Below are 20797 nucleotides of genomic sequence, written 5' to 3'. Positions count from 1 at the left end.
AAGCGCATCGAGGGTCGACTCCTCGAGCCCGCGGCTAGGAATTTCGTGCGTAGGCACCTCGGACTGCGCGAATAAGCGCATCGAGGGTCGACTCCTCGAGCCCGCGGCTAGGCATTTCACGCGTCGGCACCTCGGACTGCGCGAATCAGCGCATCGAGGTTTGACACCTTGAGCCCGCGGCGAGGCATTTCGCGGTCGACACCTCGGACTGCGCGAATAAGCGCATCGAGGGTTGACTCCTCGAGCCCGCGGCTAGGCATTTCGCGCGTCGGCACCTCGGACTGCGCGAATAAGCGCATCGAGGGTCGACTCCTCGAGGCCGCGGCTACGAATTTCGCGCGTCGGCACCTCGGACTGCGCGAATAAGCGCATCGAGGGTCGACTCCTCGAGCCCGCGGCTAGGAATTCAGCGTGTCGATACCTCGGACTGCGCGAATAAGCGCATCGAGGGGTTACTCCTCGAGCCCGCAGCTAGGCATTTCGCGCGTCGGCACCTCGGACTGCGCGAATGAGCGCATCGAGTGTCGACTCCTCGAGCGCGCGGCTAGGCATTTCGCGCGTCGGCACCTCGGACTGCGCGAATAAGCGCATCGAGGGTCGACTCCTGGAGCCCGCGGCTAGGCTTTTCACGCGTCGGCACCTCGGACTGCGCGAATCAGCGCATCGACCACTGACTCCTCGAGCCCATGGATAGGCATTTCGCGCGTCGGCCTCTCGGAATTTGTGAATAAGGGCATCGAGGGTCGACTCCTCGAACCCGCGGCTAGGCATTTCGCGCGTAGGCACCTCGGACTGCGCGAGTAAGCGCATCAATGTCGAGTCCTCGAGCCCGCGGCTAGGCATTTCGCGCGTCGGCACCTCGGACTGCGCGAATAAGTGCATCGAGGGTCGACTCCTCGAGCCCGCGGCTAGGAATTTAGCTTATCGACACCTCGGACTGCGCGGATAAGCGCATCGAGGGTGGAATCCTCGAGCCCGCGGTTAGGCATTTCGCGCGTCGGCACATCGGACTGCGCGAAGAAGCGCATCGAGGGTCGCTTCTTTGAGCCTGCGGCTAGGAATTTCGAGTGTCGACACCTCGGACAGCGCGAAGAAGCGCGTCGAGGGTCGATTCATTGAGCCCGCGGCTAGGAATTTCGAGTGTCGTCACCTCGGACTGCGCGAATAAGCGCAGCGAGGGTTGACTCCTCGAGCACCCAGCTAGTCATTTCGCGCGTCGGCTCCTCGGACTGCGCGAATAAGCGCATCGAGGGTCGACACCTCGATCCCGCGGCTTGGAATTTCGTGAGTCGGCACCTCGGACTGCGCGAATAAGCGCATCGAGGGTCGACTCCTCGAGCCCGCGGCTAGGCATTTCACGCGTCGGCACCTCGGACTGCGCGAATCAGCGCATCGAGGTTTGACACCTTGAGCCCGTGGCTAGGCATTTCGCGCGTCGACACCTCGGACTGCGCGAATAAGCGCATCGAGGGTTGACTCCTCGAGCCCGCGGCTAGGCATTTCGCGCATCGGCACATCGGACTGCGCGAAGAAGCGCATCGAGGGTCAACTCTTTGAGCCCGCGGCTAGGAATATCGAGTGTCGACACCTCGGACTGCGCGAATAAGCGCATCGAGGGTTGAATCCTCGAGCCCCCGGCTAGTCATTCCGCGCGTCGGCACCTCGGACTGCGCGAATAAGCGCACCGAGGGTCGACTCCACGAGCCTGTGGCTAGGCATTTCGCGCGTCGGCATCTCGGACTGCGCGAATAAGCGCATCGAGGGTCGACTCCTCGAGGCCGCGGGTACGAATTTCGCGCGTCGACACCTCGGAGTGAGCGAATAAGCGCTTCGAAGGTTGACTCCTCGAGCGCGCGGCTAGGTATTTCGCGCGTCGGCACCTCGGACTGCGCGAATAAGCGAATCGAGGGTCGACTCCTCGAGCCCATGGCTAGGAATTCAGCATGTCGATACCTCGGACTGCGCGAATAAGCGCATCGAGGGTTGACTCCTCGAGCCCGCAGCTAGGCATTTCGCGCGTTGGCACCTCGGACTGCGCGAATGAGCGCATCGAGTGTCGACTCCTCGAGCCCGCGGCTAGGCATTTCGCGCGTCGGCACCTCGGACTGCGCGAATAATTGCATCGAGGGTCGACTCCTCGAGCCTGCGGCTAGGAATTGCGCGTGTCGACACCTCGGACTGCGCGAATCAGCGCATCGACCATTGACTCCTCGAGCCCGCGGATATGCATTTCGCGCGTAGGCAGCTCGGACTGCGCGATTAAGCGCATCGAGGGTCGAGTCCTCGAGCCAACAGCTAGGCATTTTGCGCGTCGGCACCTAGGACTGCGCGAATCAGCGCATCGAGGGTCGACTCCTCGAGCCGCGGCTACGCATTTCGCGCGTCGACACCTCGGACTGCGCGAATAAGCGCATCGACGGTCGACTCCTCGAGCCCGCGGCTAGTAATTTCGCTTGTCGACACCTCGTACTGCGCGAATAAGCGCATTGTGGGTGGACTCCTCGAGCCCGCGGCTAGGAATTTCGCGTATCGATACCTCGGACTGCGCGAATAAGCCCATCCAGGGTTGACTCCTAGAGCCCTCTGCTAGGCATTTCGCGCGTCGACACCACTGACTGCGCGAATAAGCGCATCGAGGGTGGACTCCTCGAGCCTGCGGGTACGAATTTCGCGCGTCGACACCTTGGACTGCGCGAATCAGCGCATCGAGGGTTGACTCCTGGAGCCCGCGGCTAGGAATTTTGCGCATCGACACCTCGGACTGCGCGAGTGAGCGCATCCAGGGTTGACTCCTCGAGGCCGCTGCTAGGCATTTCGCGAGCGGAGCCTCGGACTGCGCGAATGAGCGCATCGAGTGTCGACTCCTCGAGCGCGCGGCTAGGCATTTGGCGCGTCGGCACCTCGGACTGCGCGAATAAGCGCATCGAGGGTCGACTCCTGGAGCCCGCGGCTAGGCATTTCGCGCGTCGGCACCTCGGACTGCGCGAATCAGCGCATCGACCATTGACTCCTCGAGCCCATGGATAGGCATTTCGCGCGTCGGCCTCTCGGAATTTGCGAATAAGGGCATCGAGGGTCGACTCCTCGAACCCGCGGCTAGGCATTTCGCGCGTAGGCACCTCGGACTGCGCGAGTAAGCGCATCAAGTGTCGAGTCCTCGAGCCCGCGTCTAGGCATTTTGCGCGTCGGCACCTAGGACTGCGCGAATCAGCGCATCGATGGTTGACTCCTCGAGCCCGCGGCTAGGTATTTCGCGCGTCGGCACCTCGGACTGCGCGAATAAGTGCATCGAGGGTCGAATCCTCGAGCCCGCGGCTAAGAATTTAGCTTATCGACACCTCGGACTGCGCGGATAAGCGCATCAAGGGTCGACTCCTCGAGCCCGCGGCCAGGCATTTCACGCGTCGGCACCTCGGACTGCGCGAATCAGCGCATCGACGGTCGACCCCTCGAGCCTGCGGCTAGGCATTTCGCGCGTCAACACCTCGCACTACGCGAATAAGCGCATCGAGGGTGGACTCCTCGAGCCCGCGGTTAGGCATTTCGCGCGTCGGCACATCGGACTGCGCGAAGAAGCGCATCGAGGGTCGCTTCTTTGAGCCTGCGGCTTGGAATTTCCAGTGTCGACACCTCGGACTGCGCGAATAAGCGCACCGAGGGTCGACTCCTCGAGCCTGCGGCAAGGCATTTCGCGCGTCGACACCTGGGACTGCGCGAATAAGCGCATCGAGGGTCGACTCCTCGAGCCCGCGGCTACGCATTTCGCGTCGGCACCTCGACCTGCCCAAATAAGCGCATTGTGGGTGGACTCCTCGAGCCCGCGGCTAGGAATTTCGCGTATCGACACCTCGGACTGCGCGAATAAGCGCATCCAGGGTTGACTCCTAGAGCCCGCTGCTAGGCATTTCGCGCGTCGACACCTCTGACTGCGTGAATAAGCGCATCGAGGGTGGACTCCTCTAGCCCGCGGGTACGAATTTCGCGCATCGACACCTCGGACTGCGCGAATCAGCGCATCGAGGGTTGACTCCTGGAGCCTGCGGCTAGGAATTTTGCGCATCGACACCTCGGACTGCGCGAGTAAGCGCATCCAGGGTTGACTCCTCGAGGCCGCGGCTAGGCATTTCGCGAGCGGCACCTCGGACTGCGCGAATAAGCGCATCGAGGGTCGACTCCTCGAGCCCGCGGCTAGACATTTCGCGCGTCGGCTCCTCGGACAGCGCGAATAAGCGCATCGAGAGTCGGCTCCTCGAGCCCGCGGCTAGGAATTTCGCGCGTCGACACCTCCGACTGCGCGAATAAGCGCATCAAGGGTTGACTCCTCGAGCCCGCAGCTAGGCATTTCGCGCGTTGGCACCTCGGACTGCGCGAATGAGCGCATCGAGTGTCGACTCCTCGAGCCCGCGGCTAGGCATTTCGCGCGTCGGCACCTCGGACTGCGCGAATAATTGCATCGAGGGTCGACTCCTCGAGCCTGCGGCTAGGAATTGCGCGTGTCGACACCTCGGACTGCGCGAATCAGCGCATCGACCATTGACTCCTCGAGCCCGCGGATAGGCATTTCGCGCGTAGGCAGCTCGGACTGCGCGATTAAGCGCATCGAGGGTCGACTCCTCGAGGCCGCGGCTACGAATTTCGCGCGTCGGCACCTCGGACTGCGCGAATAAGCGCATCGAGGGTCGACTCCTCGAGCCCGCGGCTAGGAATTCAGCGTGTCGATACCTCGGACTGCGCGAATAAGCGCATCGAGGGGTTACTCCTCGAGCCCGCAGCTAGGCATTTCGCGCGTCGGCACCTCGGACTGCGCGAATGAGCGCATCGAGTGTCGACTCCTCGAGCGCGCGGCTAGGCATTTCGCGCGTCGGCACCTCGGACTGCGCGAATAAGCGCATCGAGGGTCGACTCCTGGAGCCCGCGGCTAGGCTTTTCACGCGTCGGCACCTCGGACTGCGCGAATCAGCGCATCGACCACTGACTCCTCGAGCCCATGGATAGGCATTTCGCGCGTCGGCCTCTCGGAATTTGTGAATAAGGGCATCGAGGGTCGACTCCTCGAACCCGCGGCTAGGCATTTCGCGCGTAGGCACCTCGGACTGCGCGAGTAAGCGCATCAATGTCGAGTCCTCGAGCCCGCGGCTAGGCATTTCGCGCGTCGGCACCTCGGACTGCGCGAATAAGTGCATCGAGGGTCGACTCCTCGAGCCCGCGGCTAGGAATTTAGCTTATCGACACCTCGGACTGCGCGGATAAGCGCATCGAGGGTGGAATCCTCGAGCCCGCGGTTAGGCATTTCGCGCGTCGGCACATCGGACTGCGCGAAGAAGCGCATCGAGGGTCACTTCTTTGAGCCTGCAGCTAGGAATTTCGAGTGTCGACACCTCGGACAGCGCGAAGAAGCGCGTCGAGGGTCGATTCATTGAGCCCGCGGCTAGGAATTTCGAGTGTCGTCACCTCGGACTGCGCGAATAAGCGCAGCGAGGGTTGACTCCTCGAGCACCCAGCTAGTCATTTCGCGCGTCGGCTCCTCGGACTGCGCGAATAAGCGCATCGAGGGTCGACACCTCGATCCCGCGGCTTGGAATTTCGTGAGTCGGCACCTCGGACTGCGCGAATAAGCGCATCGAGGGTCGACTCCTCGAGCCCGCGGCTAGGCATTTCACGCGTCGGCACCTCGGACTGCGCGAATCAGCGCATCGAGGTTTGACACCTTGAGCCCGTGGCTAGGCATTTCGCGCGTCGACACCTCGGACTGCGCGAATAAGCGCATCGAGGGTTGACTCCTCGAGCCCGCGGCTAGGCATTTCGCGCATCGGCACATCGGACTGCGCGAAGAAGCGCATCGAGGGTCAACTCTTTGAGCCCGCGGCTAGGAATATCGAGTGTCGACACCTCGCACTGCGCGAATAAGCGCATCGAGGGTTGAATCCTCGAGCCCCCGGCTAGTCATTCCGCGCGTCGGCACCTCGGACTGCGCGAATAAGCGCACCGAGGGTCGACTCCACGAGCCTGTGGCTAGGCATTTCGCGCGTCGGCATCTCGGACTGCGCGAATAAGCGCATCGAGGGTCGACTCCTCGAGGCCGCGGGTACGAATTTCGCGCGTCGACACCTCGGAGTGAGCGAATAAGCGCTTCGAAGGTTGACTCCTCGAGCGCGCGGCTAGGTATTTCGCGCGTCGGCACCTCGGACTGCGCGAATAAGCGAATCGAGGGTCGACTCCTCGAGCCCATGGCTAGGAATTCAGCATGTCGATACCTCGGACTGCGCGAATAAGCGCATCGAGGGTTGACTCCTCGAGCCCGCAGCTAGGCATTTCGCGCGTTGGCACCTCGGACTGCGCGAATGAGCGCATCGAGTGTCGACTCCTCGAGCCCGCGGCTAGGCATTTCGCGCGTCGGCACCTCGGACTGCGCGAATAATTGCATCGAGGGTCGACTCCTCGAGCCTGCGGCTAGGAATTGCGCGTGTCGACACCTCGGACTGCGCGAATCAGCGCATCGACCATTGACTCCTCGAGCCCGCGGATATGCATTTCGCGCGTAGGCAGCTCGGACTGCGCGATTAAGCGCATCGAGGGTCGAGTCCTCGAGCCAACAGCTAGGCATTTTGCGCGTCGGCACCTAGGACTGCGCGAATCAGCGCATCGAGGGTCGACTCCTCGAGCCGCGGCTACGCATTTCGCGCGTCGACACCTCGGACTGCGCGAATAAGCGCATCGACGGTCGACTCCTCGAGCCCGCGGCTAGTAATTTCGCTTGTCGACACCTCGGACTGCGCGAATAAGCGCATTGTGGGTGGACTCCTCGAGCCCGCGGCTAGGAATTTCGCGTATCGATACCTCGGACTGCGCGAATAAGCCCATCCAGGGTTGACTCCTAGAGCCCTCTGCTAGGCATTTCGCGCGTCGACACCACTGACTGCGCGAATAAGCGCATCGAGGGTGGACTCCTCGAGCCTGCGGGTACGAATTTCGCGCGTCGACACCTTGGACTGCGCGAATCAGCGCATCGAGGGTTGACTCCTGGAGCCCGCGGCTAGGAATTTTGCGCATCGACACCTCGGACTGCGCGAGTGAGCGCATCCAGGGTTGACTCCTCGAGGCCGCTGCTAGGCATTTCGCGAGCGGAGCCTCGGACTGCGCGAATGAGCGCATCGAGTGTCGACTCCTCGAGCGCGCGGCTAGGCATTTGGCGCGTCGGCACCTCGGACTGCGCGAATAAGCGCATCGAGGGTCGACTCCTGGAGCCCGCGGCTAGGCATTTCGCGCGTCGGCACCTCGGACTGCGCGAATCAGCGCATCGACCATTGACTCCTCGAGCCCATGGATAGGCATTTCGCGCGTCGGCCTCTCGGAATTTGCGAATAAGGGCATCGAGGGTCGACTCCTCGAACCCGCGGCTAGGCATTTCGCGCGTAGGCACCTCGGACTGCGCGAGTAAGCGCATCAAGTGTCGAGTCCTCGAGCCCGCGTCTAGGCATTTTGCGCGTCGGCACCTAGGACTGCGCGAATCAGCGCATCGATGGTTGACTCCTCGAGCCCGCGGCTAGGTATTTCGCGCGTCGGCACCTCGGACTGCGCGAATAAGTGCATCGAGGGTCGAATCCTCGAGCCCGCGGCTAAGAATTTAGCTTATCGACACCTCGGACTGCGCGGATAAGCGCATCAAGGGTCGACTCCTCGAGCCCGCGGCCAGGCATTTCACGCGTCGGCACCTCGGACTGCGCGAATCAGCGCATCGACGGTCGACCCCTCGAGCCTGCGGCTAGGCATTTCGCGCGTCAACACCTCGCACTACGCGAATAAGCGCATCGAGGGTGGACTCCTCGAGCCCGCGGTTAGGCATTTCGCGCGTCGGCACATCGGACTGCGCGAAGAAGCGCATCGAGGGTCGCTTCTTTGAGCCTGCGGCTTGGAATTTCCAGTGTCGACACCTCGGACTGCGCGAATAAGCGCACCGAGGGTCGACTCCTCGAGCCTGCGGCAAGGCATTTCGCGCGTCGACACCTGGGACTGCGCGAATAAGCGCATCGAGGGTCGACTCCTCGAGCCCGCGGCTACGCATTTCGCGTCGGCACCTCGACCTGCCCAAATAAGCGCATTGTGGGTGGACTCCTCGAGCCCGCGGCTAGGAATTTCGCGTATCGACACCTCGGACTGCGCGAATAAGCGCATCCAGGGTTGACTCCTAGAGCCCGCTGCTAGGCATTTCGCGCGTCGACACCTCTGACTGCGTGAATAAGCGCATCGAGGGTGGACTCCTCTAGCCCGCGGGTACGAATTTCGCGCATCGACACCTCGGACTGCGCGAATCAGCGCATCGAGGGTTGACTCCTGGAGCCTGCGGCTAGGAATTTTGCGCATCGACACCTCGGACTGCGCGAGTAAGCGCATCCAGGGTTGACTCCTCGAGGCCGCGGCTAGGCATTTCGCGAGCGGCACCTCGGACTGCGCGAATAAGCGCATCGAGGGTCGACTCCTCGAGCCCGCGGCTAGACATTTCGCGCGTCGGCTCCTCGGACAGCGCGAATAAGCGCATCGAGAGTCGGCTCCTCGAGCCCGCGGCTAGGAATTTCGCGCGTCGACACCTCCGACTGCGCGAATAAGCGCATCGAGGGTTGACTCCTCGAGCCCGCAGCTAGGCATTTCGCGCGTTGGCACCTCGGACTGCGCGAATGAGCGCATCGAGTGTCGACTCCTCGAGCCCGCGGCTAGGCATTTCGCGCGTCGGCACCTCGGACTGCGCGAATAATTGCATCGAGGGTCGACTCCTCGAGCCTGCGGCTAGGAATTGCGCGTGTCGACACCTCGGACTGCGCGAATCAGCGCATCGACCATTGACTCCTCGAGCCCGCGGATAGGCATTTCGCGCGTAGGCAGCTCGGACTGCGCGATGAAGCGCATCGAGGGTCGAGTCCTCGAGCCAACAGCTAGGCATTTTGCGCGTCGGCACCTAGGACTGCGCGAATCAGCGCATCGATGGTTGACTCCTCGAGCCCGCGGCTAGGAATTTCGCGCGTCGGCACCTCGGATTGCGCGAATAAACTCATCGTGGGTCGACACCTCGAGCCCGCGGATGGGAATTTCGCGTGTCGACACTTCGGACTGTGCGAATAAGCGCATCGAGGGTCGACTCCTCGAGCCGCGGCTACGCATTTCGCGCGTCGACACCTCGGACTGCGCGAATAAGCGCATCGACGGTCGACTCCTCGAGCCCGCGGCTAGTAATTTCGCTTGTCGACACCTCGGACTGCGCGAATAAGCGCATTGTGGGTGGACTCCTCGAGCCCGCGGCTAGGAATTTCGCGTATCGACACCTCGGACTGCGCGAATAAGCCCATCCAGGGTTGACTCCTAGAGCCCTCTGCTAGGCATTTCGCGCGTCGACACCACTGACTGCGCGAATAAGCGCATCGAGGGTGGACTCCTCGAGCCCGCGGGTACGAATTTCGCGCGTCGACACCTCGTACTGCGCGAATCAGCGCATCGAGGGTTGACTCCTGGAGCCCGCGGCTAGGAATGTTGCGCATCGACACCTCGGACTGCGCGTGTAAGCGCATCCAGGGTTGACTCCTCGAGGCCGCTGCTAGGCATTTCGCGAGCGGCACCTCGGACTGCGCGAATAAGCGCATCGAGGGTCGACTCCTCGAGCCCGCGGCTACAAATTTCGTGCTTCGGCACCTCGGACTGCGCGAATGAGCGCATCGAGTGTCGACTCCTCGAGCCCGCGGCTAGGCATTTCGCGCGTCGGCACCTCGGACTGTGCGAATAAGTGCATCGAAGGTCGACTCCTCGAGCCCGCGGCTAGGAATTGCGCTTGTCGACACCTCGGACTGCGCGAATAAGCGCATCGAGGGTGGACTCCTCGAGCCTGCAGCTAGGCATTTCACACGTCGGCACCTCGGACTGCGCGAATCAGCGCATCGAGGTTTGACACCTCAAGCCCGCCGCTAGGCATTTCGCGCGTCGACACCTCGGAATGCGCGAATAAGCGCATCGAGGGTTGACTCCTCGAGCCCGCGGCTAGGCATTTTGCGCGTCGGCACATCGATCTGCGCGAAGAAGCGCATCGAGGGTCGCTTCTTTGAGCCGGCGGCTAGGAATTTCGAGTGTCGACACCTCGGCCTGCGCGAATAAGCGCATCGAGGGTTGACTCCTCGAGCCCCCGGCTAGTCATTTCGCGCGTCGGCACCTCGGACTGGGCGAATAAGTGCATCCAGGGTCGACTCCTCGTGCCCGGGTCTAGGCATTTCGCGCGGCGGCACCTCGGACTGCGCGAATAAGCGCACCGAGGGTCGACTCCTCGAGCCTGCGGCTAGGCATTTCGCGCGTCGACACCTTGGACTGCGCGAATAAGCGCATCGAGGGTGGACTCCTCGAGTCCGCGGCTAGGCATTTCGCGCGTCGGCACATCGGACTGCGCGAAGAAGTGCATCGAGGGTCGCTTCTTTGAGCCTGCGGCTAGGAATTTCGAGATTCGACACCTCGGACTGCGCGAATAAGCGCACCGAGGGTCGACTCCTCGAGCCTGCGGCTAGGCATTTCGCGCGTCGACACCTCGGACTGCGCGAATAAGCGCATCGAGGGTCGACTCCTCGAGCCCGCGGCTACGCATTTCGTGCGTCGGCACCTCGACCTGCTCGAATAAGCGCATTGTGGGTGACTCCTCGAGCCCGCGGTTAGGAATTTCGCGTATCGACACCTCGGACTGCGCGAATAGGCGCATCCACGGTTGACTCCTAGAGCCGGCTGCTAGGCATTTCGCGCGTCGACACCTTTGACTGCGTGAATAAGCGCATCGAGGGTGCACTCCTCAAGCCCGCGGGTACGAATTTCGCGCATCGACACCTCGGACTGCGCGAATCAGCGCATCGAGGGTTGACTCCTGGAGCCTGCGGCTAGGAATTTTGCGCATCGACACCTCGGACTGCGCGAGTAAGCGCATCCAGGGTTGACTCCTCGAGGCCGCGGCTAGGCATTTCGCGAGCGGCACCTCGGACTTCGCGAATAAGCGCATCGAGGGTCGACTCCTCGAGCCCGCGGCTAGACATTTCGCGCGTCGGCTCCTCGGACAGCGCGAATAAGCGCATCGAGAGTCGGCTCCTCGAGCCCGCGGATAGGAATTTCGCGCGTCGACACCTCCGACTGCGCGAATAAGCGCATCGAGGGTTGACTCCTCGAGCCCGCGGCTAGGCATTTCGCGCGTCGGCACCTCGTACAGCGCGAAGAAGCGCATCGAGGGTCGATTCTTTGAGCCCGCGGCTAGGAATTTCGAGTGTCGACACCTCGGACAGCGCGAAGAAGCGCGTCGAGGGTCGATTCATTGAGCCCGCGGCTAGGAATTTCGAGTGTCGTCACCTCGGACTGCGCGAATAAGCGCAGCGAGGGTTGACTCCTCGAGCACCCAGCTAGTCATTTCGCGCGTCGGCTCCTCGGACTGCGCGAATAAGCGCATCGAGGGTCGACACCTCGATCCCGCGGCTTGGAATTTCGTGAGTCGGCACCTCGGACTGCGCGAATAAGCGCATCGAGGGTCGACTCCTCGAGCCCGCGGCTAGGCATTTCACGCGTCGGCACCTCGGACTGCGCGAATCAGCGCATCGAGGTTTGACACCTTGAGCCCGTGGCTAGGCATTTCGCGCGTCGACACCTCGGACTGCGCGAATAAGCGCATCGAGGGTTGACTCCTCGAGCCCGCGGCTAGGCATTTCGCGCATCGGCACATCGGACTGCGCGAAGAAGCGCATCGAGGGTCAACTCTTTGAGCCCGCGGCTAGGAATATCGAGTGTCGACACCTCGGACTGCGCGAATAAGCGCATCGAGGGTTGAATCCTCGAGCCCCCGGCTAGTCATTCCGCGCGTCGGCACCTCGGACTGCGCGAATAAGCGCACCGAGGGTCGACTCCACGAGCCTGCGGCTAGGCATTTCGCGCGTCGCCATCTCGGACTGCGCGAATAAGCGCATCGAGGGTCGACTCCTCGAGGCCGCGGGTACGAATTTCGCGCGTCGACACCTCGGACTGAGCGAATAAGCGCTTCGAAGGTTGACTCCTCGAGCGCGCGGCTAGGTATTTCGCGCGTCGGCACCTCGGACTGCGCGAATAAGCGAATCGAGGGTCGACTCCTCGAGCCCGCGGCTAGGCATTTCGCGCGTCGGCACCTCGGACTGCACGAACAATTGCATCGAGGGTCGACTCCTCGAGCCTGCGGCTAGGAATTGCGCGTGTCGACACCTCGGACTGCGCGAATCAGCGCATCGACCATTGACTCCTCGAGCCCGCGGATAGGCATTTCGCGCGTAGGCAGCTCGGACTGCGCGAATCAGCGCATCGAGCGTTGACTCCTCGAGCCTGCGGCTAGGCATTTCGCGCGTCGGCACCTCGGACAGCGCGAAGAAGCGCATCGAGGGTCGATTCTTTGAGCCCGCGGCTAGGAATTTCGAGTGTCGACACCTCGGTCTGCGCGAATAAGCGCAGCGAGGGTTGACTCCCCGAGCCCCCGGCTAGTCCTTTCGCGCGTCGGCTCCTCGGACTGCGCGAATAAGCGCATCGAGGGTCGACTCCTCGAGCCCGCGGCTAGGAATTTCGTGCGTCGGCACCTCGGATTGCGCGAATAAGCGCATCGAGGGTCGACTCCTCGAGCCCGCGGCTAGGAATTTCGTGCGTCAGCACCTCGGACTGCGCGAATAAGCGCATCGAGGGTCGACTCCTCGAGCCCGCGGCTAGGCATTTCACGCGTCGGCACCTCGGACTACGCGAATAAGCGCATCGAGGGTCGACTCCTCGAGCCCGCGGCTAGGAATTTCGCTTATCGACACCTCGGACTGCGCGAATAAGCGCATCGAGGGTCGAATCCTCGAGCCCGCGGCTAGGCAGTTCACGCGTCGGCACCTCGGACAGCGCGAAGAAGCGCATCGAGGATTGACTCCTCGAGCCCGCGGCTAGGCATTTCGCGCGTCGGCACATCGGACTGCGCGAAGAAGAGCATCGAGGGTCGCTTCTTTGAGCCTGCGGCTAGGAATTTCGAGATTCGACACCTCGGACTGCGCGAATAAGCGCACCGAGGGTCGACTCCTCGAGCCTGCGGCTAGGCATTTCGCGCGTCGACACCTCGGACTGCGCGAATAAGCGCATCCAGGGTCGACTCCTCGAGCACGCGGCTACGCATTTCGTGAGTCGGCACCTCGACCTGCGCGAATAAGCGCATTGTGGGTGACTCCTCGAGCCCGCGGCTAGGAATTTCGCGTATCGACACCTCGGACTGCGCGAATAAGCGCATCCAGCGTTGACTCCTAGAGCCCTCTGCTGGGCATTTCGCGCGTCGGCTCCTCGGACTGCGCGAATAAGCGCATCGAGAGTCGACTCCTCGAGCCCGCGGCAACGAATTTCGTGCTTCGGCACCTCGGACTGCGCGAACAAGCGCGTCGAGTGTCAATTCTTCGAGCCCGTGACAAGGCATTTCGCGCGTCGGCACCTTGGACTGCGCGAATAAGTGCATCGAGGGTCGACTCCTCGAGCCCGCGGCTAGGCATTTCGCGCGTCGGCACCTCGGACTGCGCGAATCAGCGCATCGAGCGTTGACTCCTCGAGCCTGCGGCTAGGCATTTCGCGCGTCGGCACCTCGGACAGCGCGAAGAAGCGCATCGAGGGTCGATTCTTTGAGCCCGCGGCTAGGAATTTCGAGTGTCGACACCTCGGTCTGCGCGAATAAGCGCAGCGAGGGTTGACTCCCCGAGCCCCCGGCTAGTCCTTTTGCGCGTCGGCTCCTCGCACTGCGCGAATAAGCGCATCGAGGGTCGACTCCTCGAGCCCGCGGCTAGGAATTTCGTGCGTCGGCACCTCGGATTGCTCGAATAAGCGCATCGAGGGTCGACTCCTCGAGCCCGCGGCTAGGAATTTCGTGCGTCGGCACCTCGGACTGCGCGAATAAGCGCATCGAGGGTCGACTCCTCGAGCCCGCGGCTAGGCATTTCACGCATCGGCACCTCGGACTACGCGAATAAGCGCATCGAGGGTCGACTCCTCGAGCCCGCGGCTAGGAATTTCGCTTATCGACACCTCGGACTGCGCGAATAAGCGCATCGAGGGTCGAATCCTCGAGCCCGCGGCTAGGCATTTCACGCGTCGGCACCTCGGACAGCGCGAAGAAGCGCATCGAGGATTGACTCCTCGAGCCCGCGGCTAGCCATTTTGCGCGTCGGCACATCGATCTGCGCAAAGAAGCGCATCGAGGGTCGACTCCTCGAGCCCGCGGCTAGGAATTTCGCGCGTCGGCACCTCGGACTGCGCGAATAAGTGCATCCAGGGTCGACTCCTCGTGCCCGGGGCTAGGCATTTCGCGCGGCGGCACCTCGGACTGCGCGAATAAGCGCACCGAGGGTCGACTCCTCGAGTCCGCGGCTAGGCATTTCGCGCGTCGGCACATCGGACTGAGCGAAGAAGAGCATCGAGGGTCGCTTCTTTGAGCCTGCGGCTAGGAATTTCGAGATTCGACACCTCGGACTGCGCGAATAAGCGCTCCGAGGGTCGACTCCTCGAGCCTGCGGCTAGGCATTTCGCGCGTCGACACCTCGGACTGCGCGAATAAGCGCATCGAGGGTCGACTCCTCGAGCCCGCGGCTACGCATTTCGCGCGTCGGCACCTCGGACTGCGCGAATAAGCGCATCGAGGGTCGACTCCTCGAGCCCGCGGCTAGACATTTCGCGCGTCGGCACCTCGGTCTGCGCGAATAAGCGCATCGAGAGTCGACTCCTCGAGCCCGCGGCTACGAATTTCGTGCTTCGGCACCTCGGACTGCGCGAACAAGCACGTCGAGTGTCAACTCTTCGAGCCCGTGACAAGGCATTTCGCGCGTCGGCACCTTGGACTGCGCGAATAAGTGCATCGAGGGTCGACTCCTCGAGCCCGCGGCTAGGCATTTCGCGCGTCGGCACCTCGGACTGCGCGAATCAGCGCATCGAGGTTTGACACCTCAAGCCCGCGGCTAGGAATTTCGCGCGTCGATACCTCGGACTGCGCGAATAAGCGCATCGAGGGTTGACTCCTCGAGCCCGCGGCTAGGCATTTCGGGCGTCGGCACCACGGACAGCGCGAAGAAGCGCATCGAGGGTCGATTCTTTGAGCCCGCGGCTAGGAATTTCGAGTGTCGACACCTCGGACAGCGCGAAGAAGCGCGTCGAGGGTCGATTCTTTGAGCCCGCGGCTAGGAATTTCGAGTGACGACACCTCGGACTGCGCGAATAAGCGCAGCGAGGGTTGACTCCTCGAGCCCCCGGATAGTCATTTCGCGCGTCGGCTCCTCGGACTGCGCGAATAAGCGCATCGAGGGTCGACTCCTCGAGCCCGCGGCTAGGAATTTCGTGCGTCGGCACCTCGGACTGCGCGAATAAGCGCATCGAGGGTCGACTCCTCGAGCCCGCGGCTAGGCATTTCACGCGTCGGCACCTCGGACTGCGCGAATCAGCGCATCGAGGTTTGATTCCTTGAGCCCGCGGCTAGGCATTTCGCGCGTCGACACCTCGGACTGCGCGAATAAGCGCATCGAGGTTTGACTCCTCGAGCCCGCGGCTAGGCATTTCGCGCATCGGCACATCGGACTGTGCGAAGAAGCGCATCGAGGGTCAATTCTTTGAGCCCGCGGCTAGGCATTTCGAGTGTCGACACCTCGGACTGCGCGAATAAGCACGTCGAGTGTCAACTCTTCGAGCCCGTGACAAGGCATTTCGCGCGTCGGCACCTTGGACTGCGCGAATAAGTGCATCGAGGGTCGACTCCTCGAGCCCGCGGCTAGGCATTTCGCGCGTCGGCACCTCGGACTGCGCGAATCAGCGCATCGAGGTTTGACACCTCAAGCCCGCGGCTAGGAATTTCGCGCGTCGATACCTCGGACTGCGCGAATAAGCGCATCGAGGGTTGACTCCTCGAGCCCGCGGCTAGGCATTTCGGGCGTCGGCACCACGGACAGCGCGAAGAAGCGCATCGAGGGTCGATTCTTTGAGCCCGCGGCTAGGAATTTCGAGTGTCGACACCTCGGACAGCGCGAAGAAGCGCGTCGAGGGTCGATTCTTTGAGCCCGCGGCTAGGAATTTCGAGTGACGACACCTCGGACTGCGCGAATAAGCGCAGCGAGGGTTGACTCCTCGAGCCCCCGGATAGTCATTTCGCGCGTCGGCTCCTCGGACTGCGCGAATAAGCGCATCGAGGGTCGACTCCTCGAGCCCGCGGCTAGGAATTTCGTGCGTCGGCACCTCGGACTGCGCGAATAAGCGCATCGAGGGTCGACTCCTCGAGCCCGCGGCTAGGCATTTCACGCGTCGGCACCTCGGACTGCGCGAATCAGCGCATCGAGGTTTGATTCCTTGAGCCCGCGGCTAGGCATTTCGCGCGTCGACACCTCGGACTGCGCGAATAAGCGCATCGAGGTTTGACTCCTCGAGCCCGCGGCTAGGCATTTCGCGCATCGGCACATCGGACTGTGCGAAGAAGCGCATCGAGGGTCAATTCTTTGAGCCCGCGGCTAGGCATTTCGCGCGTCGGAACCTCGGACTGCGCGAATAAGCGCATCGAGGGTCGACTCCTCGAGCCCGCGGCTAGGAATTCAGCGTGTCGATACCTCGGACTGCGCGAATAAGCGCATCGAGGGTTTACTCCTCGAGCCCGCAGCTAGGCATTTCGCGCGTCGGCACCTCGGACTGCGCGAATGAGCGCATCGAGTGTCGACTCCTCGAGCCCGCGGCTAGGCATTTCGCGCGTCGGCACCTCGGACTGCGCGAATAAGTGCATCAAAGGTCGACTCCTCGAGCCCGCGGCTAGGAATTGCGCTTGTCGACACCTCGGACTGCGCGAATAAGCGCATCGAGGGTGGACTCCTCGAGCCTGCAGCTAGGCATTTCACGCGTCCGCACCTCGGACTGCGCGAATCAGCGCATCGAGGGTCGACTCCTCGAGCCCGCGGCTAGGCATTTCACGCGTCGGCACCTCGGACTACGCGAATAAGCGCATCGAGGGTCGACTCCTCGAGCCCGCGGCTAGGAATTTCGCTTATCGACACCTCGGACTGCGCGAATAAGCGCATCGAGGGTCGAATCCTCGAGCCCGCGGCTAGGCATTTCACGCGTCGGCACCTCGGACAGCGCGAAGAAGCGCACCGAGGGTCGACTCCTCGAGTCCGCGGCTAGGCATTTCGCGCGTCGGCACATCGGACTGAGCGAAGAAGAGCATCGAGGGTCGCTTCTTTGAGCCTGCGGCTAGGAATTTCGAGATTCGACACCTCGGACTGCGCGAATAAGCGCTCCGAGGGTCGACTCCTCGAGCCTGCGGCTAGGCATTTCGCGCGTCGACACCTCGGACTGCGCGAATAAGCGCATCGAGGGTCGACTCCTCGAGCCCGCGGCTACGCATTTCGCGCGTCGGCACCTCGGACTGCGCGAATAAGCGCATCGAGGGTCGACTCCTCGAGCCCGCGGCTAGACATTTCGCGCGTCGGCTCCTCGGACTGCGCGAATAAGCGCATCGAGAGTCGACTCCTCGAGCCCGCGGCTACGAATTTCGTGCTTCGGCACCTCGGACTGCGCGAACAAGCACGTCGAGTGTCAACTCTTCGAGCCCGTGACAAGGCATTTCGCGCGTCGGCACCTTGGACTGCGCGAATAAGTGCATCGAGGGTCGACTCCTCGAGCCCGCGGCTAGGCATTTCGCGCGTCGGCACCTCGGACTGCGCGAATCAGCGCATCGAGGTTTGACACCTCAAGCCCGCGGCTAGGAATTTCGCGCGTCGATACCTCTGACTGCGCGAATAAGCGCATCGAGGGTTGACTCCTCGAGCCCGCGGCTAGGCATTTCGGGCGTCGGCACCACGGACAGCGCGAAGAAGCGCATCGAGGGCCGATTCTTTGAGCCCGCGGCTAGGAATTTCGAGTGTCGACACCTCGGACAGCGCGAAGAAGCGCGTCGAGGGTCGATTATTTGAGCCCGCGGCTAGGAATTTCGAGTGACGACACCTCGGACTGCGCGAATAAGCGCAGCGAGGGTTGACTCCTCGAGCCCCCGGATAGTCATTTCGCGCGTCGGCTCCTCGGACTGCGCGAATAAGCGCATCGAGGGTCGACTCCTCGAGCCCGCGGCTAGGAATTTCGTGCGTCGGCACCTCGGACTGCGCGAATAAGCGCATCGAGGGTCGACTCCTCGAGCCCGCGGCTAGGCATTTCACGCGTCGGCACCTCGGACTGCGCGAATCAGCGCATCGAGGTTTGATTCCTTGAGCCCGCGGCTAGGCATTTCGCGCGTCGACACCTCGGACTGCGCGAATAAGCGCATCGAGGTTTGACTCCTCGAGCCCGCGGCTAGGCATTTCGCGCATCGGCACATCGGACTGTGCGAAGAAGCGCATCGAGGGTCAATTCTTTGAGCCCGCGGCTAGGAATTTCGAGTGTCGACACCTCGGACTGCGCGAATAAGCGCATCGAGGGTTCACTCCTCGAGCCCCCGGCTAGTCATTCCGTGCGTCGGCACCTCGGACTGCGCGAATAAGCGCATCCAGGGTCGACTCCTCGAGCCCGGGGCGAGGCATATCGCGCGTCGGCACCTCGGAGTGCGCGAATAAGCGCATCGAGGGTCGACTCCTCGAGGCCCCGGCTACGAATTTCGCGCGTCGACACCTCGGACTGAGCGAATAAGCGCATCGAAGGTTGACTCCTCGAGCGCGCGGCTAGGCATTTCGCGCTTCGGAACCTCGGACTGCGCGAATAAGCGCATCGAGGGTCGACTCCTCGAGCCCGCGGCTAGGAATTCAGCGCGTCGATACCTCGGACTGCGCGAATGAGCGCATCGAGGGTTTACTCCTCGAGCCCGCAGCTAGGCATTTCGCGCGTCGGCACCTCGGACTGCGCGAATGAGCGCATCGAGTGTCGACTCCTCGAGCCCGCGGCTAGGCATTTCGCGCGTCGGCACCTCGGACTGCGCGAATAAGTGCATCAAAGGTCGACTCCTCGAGCCCGCGGCTAGGAATTGCGCTTGTCGACACCTCGGACTGCGCGAATAAGCGCATCGAGGGTGGACTCCTCGAGCCTGCAGCTAGGCATTTCACGCGTCGGCACCTCGGACTGCGCGAATCAGCGCATCGACCATTGACTCCTCGAGCCCGCGGATAGGCATTTCGCGCGTCGGCCTCTCGGACTTTGCGAATAAGCGCATCGAGGGTCGACTCCTCGAACCCGCGGCTAGGCATTTCGCGCGTAGGCACCTCGGACTGAGCGATTAAGCGCATCGAGGTTTGACACCTCAAGCCCGCCGCTAGGCATTTCGCGCGTCGACACCTCGGAATGCGCGAATAAGCGCATCGAGGGTTGACTCCTCGAGCCCGCGGCTAGGCATTTTGCGCGTCGGCACATCGATCTGCGCGAAGAAGCGCATCGAGGGTCGCTTCTTTGAGCCTGCGGCTAGGAATTTCGAGTGTCGACACCTCGGACTGCGCGAATAAGCGCATCGAGGGTTGACTCCTCGAGCCCCCGGCTAGTCATTTCGCGCGTCGGCACCTCGGACTGCGCGAATAAGTGCATCCAGGGTCGACTCCTCGTGCCCGGGTCTAGGCATTTCGCGCGGCGGCACCTCGGACTGCGCGAATAAGTGCACCGAGGGTCGACTCCTCGAGCCTGCGGCTAGGCATTTCGCGCGTCGACACCACGGACTGCGCGAATAAGCGCATCGAGGGTGGACTCCTCGAGTCCGCGGCTAGGCATTTCGCGCGTCGGCACATCGGACTGCGCGAAGAAGAGCATCGAGGGTCTCTTCTTTGAGCCTGCGGCTAGGAATTTCGAGATTCGACACCTCGGACTGCGCGAATAAGCGCACCGAGGGTCGACTCCTCGAGCCTGCGGCTAGGCATTTCGCGCGTCGACACCTCGGACTGCGCGAATAAGCGCATCGAGGGTCGACTCCTCGAGCCCGCGGCTACGCATTTCGTGCGTCGGCACCTCGACCTGCGCGAATAAGCGCATTGTGGGTGCCTCCTCGAGCCCGCGGCTAGGAATTTCGCGTATCGACACCTCGGACTGCGCGAATAAGCGCATCCAGCGTTGACTCCTAGAGCCCTCTGCTGGGCATTTCGCGCGTCGGCTCCTCGGACTGCGCGAATAAGCGCATCGAGAGTCGACTCCTCGAGCCCGCGGCAACGAATTTCGTGCTTCGGCACCTCGGACTGCGCGAACAAGCGCGTCGAGTGTCAATTCTTCGAGCCCGTGACAAGGCATTTCGCGCGTCGGCACCTTGGACTGCGCGAATAAGTGCATCGAGGGTCGACTCCTCGAGCCCGCGGCTAGGCATTTCGCGCGTCGGCACCTCGGACTGCGCGAATCAGCGCATCGAGCGTTGACTCCTCGAGCCTGCGGCTAGGCATTTCGCGCGTCGGCACCTCGGACAGCGCGAAGAAGCGCATCGAGGGTCGATTCTTTGAGCCCGCGGCTAGGAATTTCGAGTGTCGACACCTCGGTCTGCGCGAATAAGCGCAGCGAGGGTTGACTCCCCGAGCCCCCGGCTAGTCCTTTCGCGCGTCGGCTCCTCGGACTGCGCGAATAAGCGCATCGAGGGTCGACTCCTCGAGCCCGCGGCTAGGAATTTCGTGCGTCGGCACCTCGGATTGCGCGAATAAGCGCATCGAGGGTCAACTCCTCGAGCCCGCGGCTAGGAATTTCGTGCGTAGGCACCTCGGACTGCGCGAATAAGCGCATCGAGGGTCGACTCCTCGAGCCCGCGGCTAGGCATTTCACGCGTCGGCACCTCGGACTGCGCGAATCAGCGCATCGA

The sequence above is a fragment of the Dermacentor variabilis genome, unplaced genomic scaffold, assembly GCF_050947875.1.
Source record: "Dermacentor variabilis isolate Ectoservices unplaced genomic scaffold, ASM5094787v1 scaffold_16, whole genome shotgun sequence".
Lineage (NCBI taxonomy): Eukaryota > Metazoa > Arthropoda > Arachnida > Ixodida > Ixodidae > Dermacentor > Dermacentor variabilis.
The sequence above is the reverse complement of the archived record's forward strand: the minus strand, read 5'-3'. Positions refer to the sequence as shown.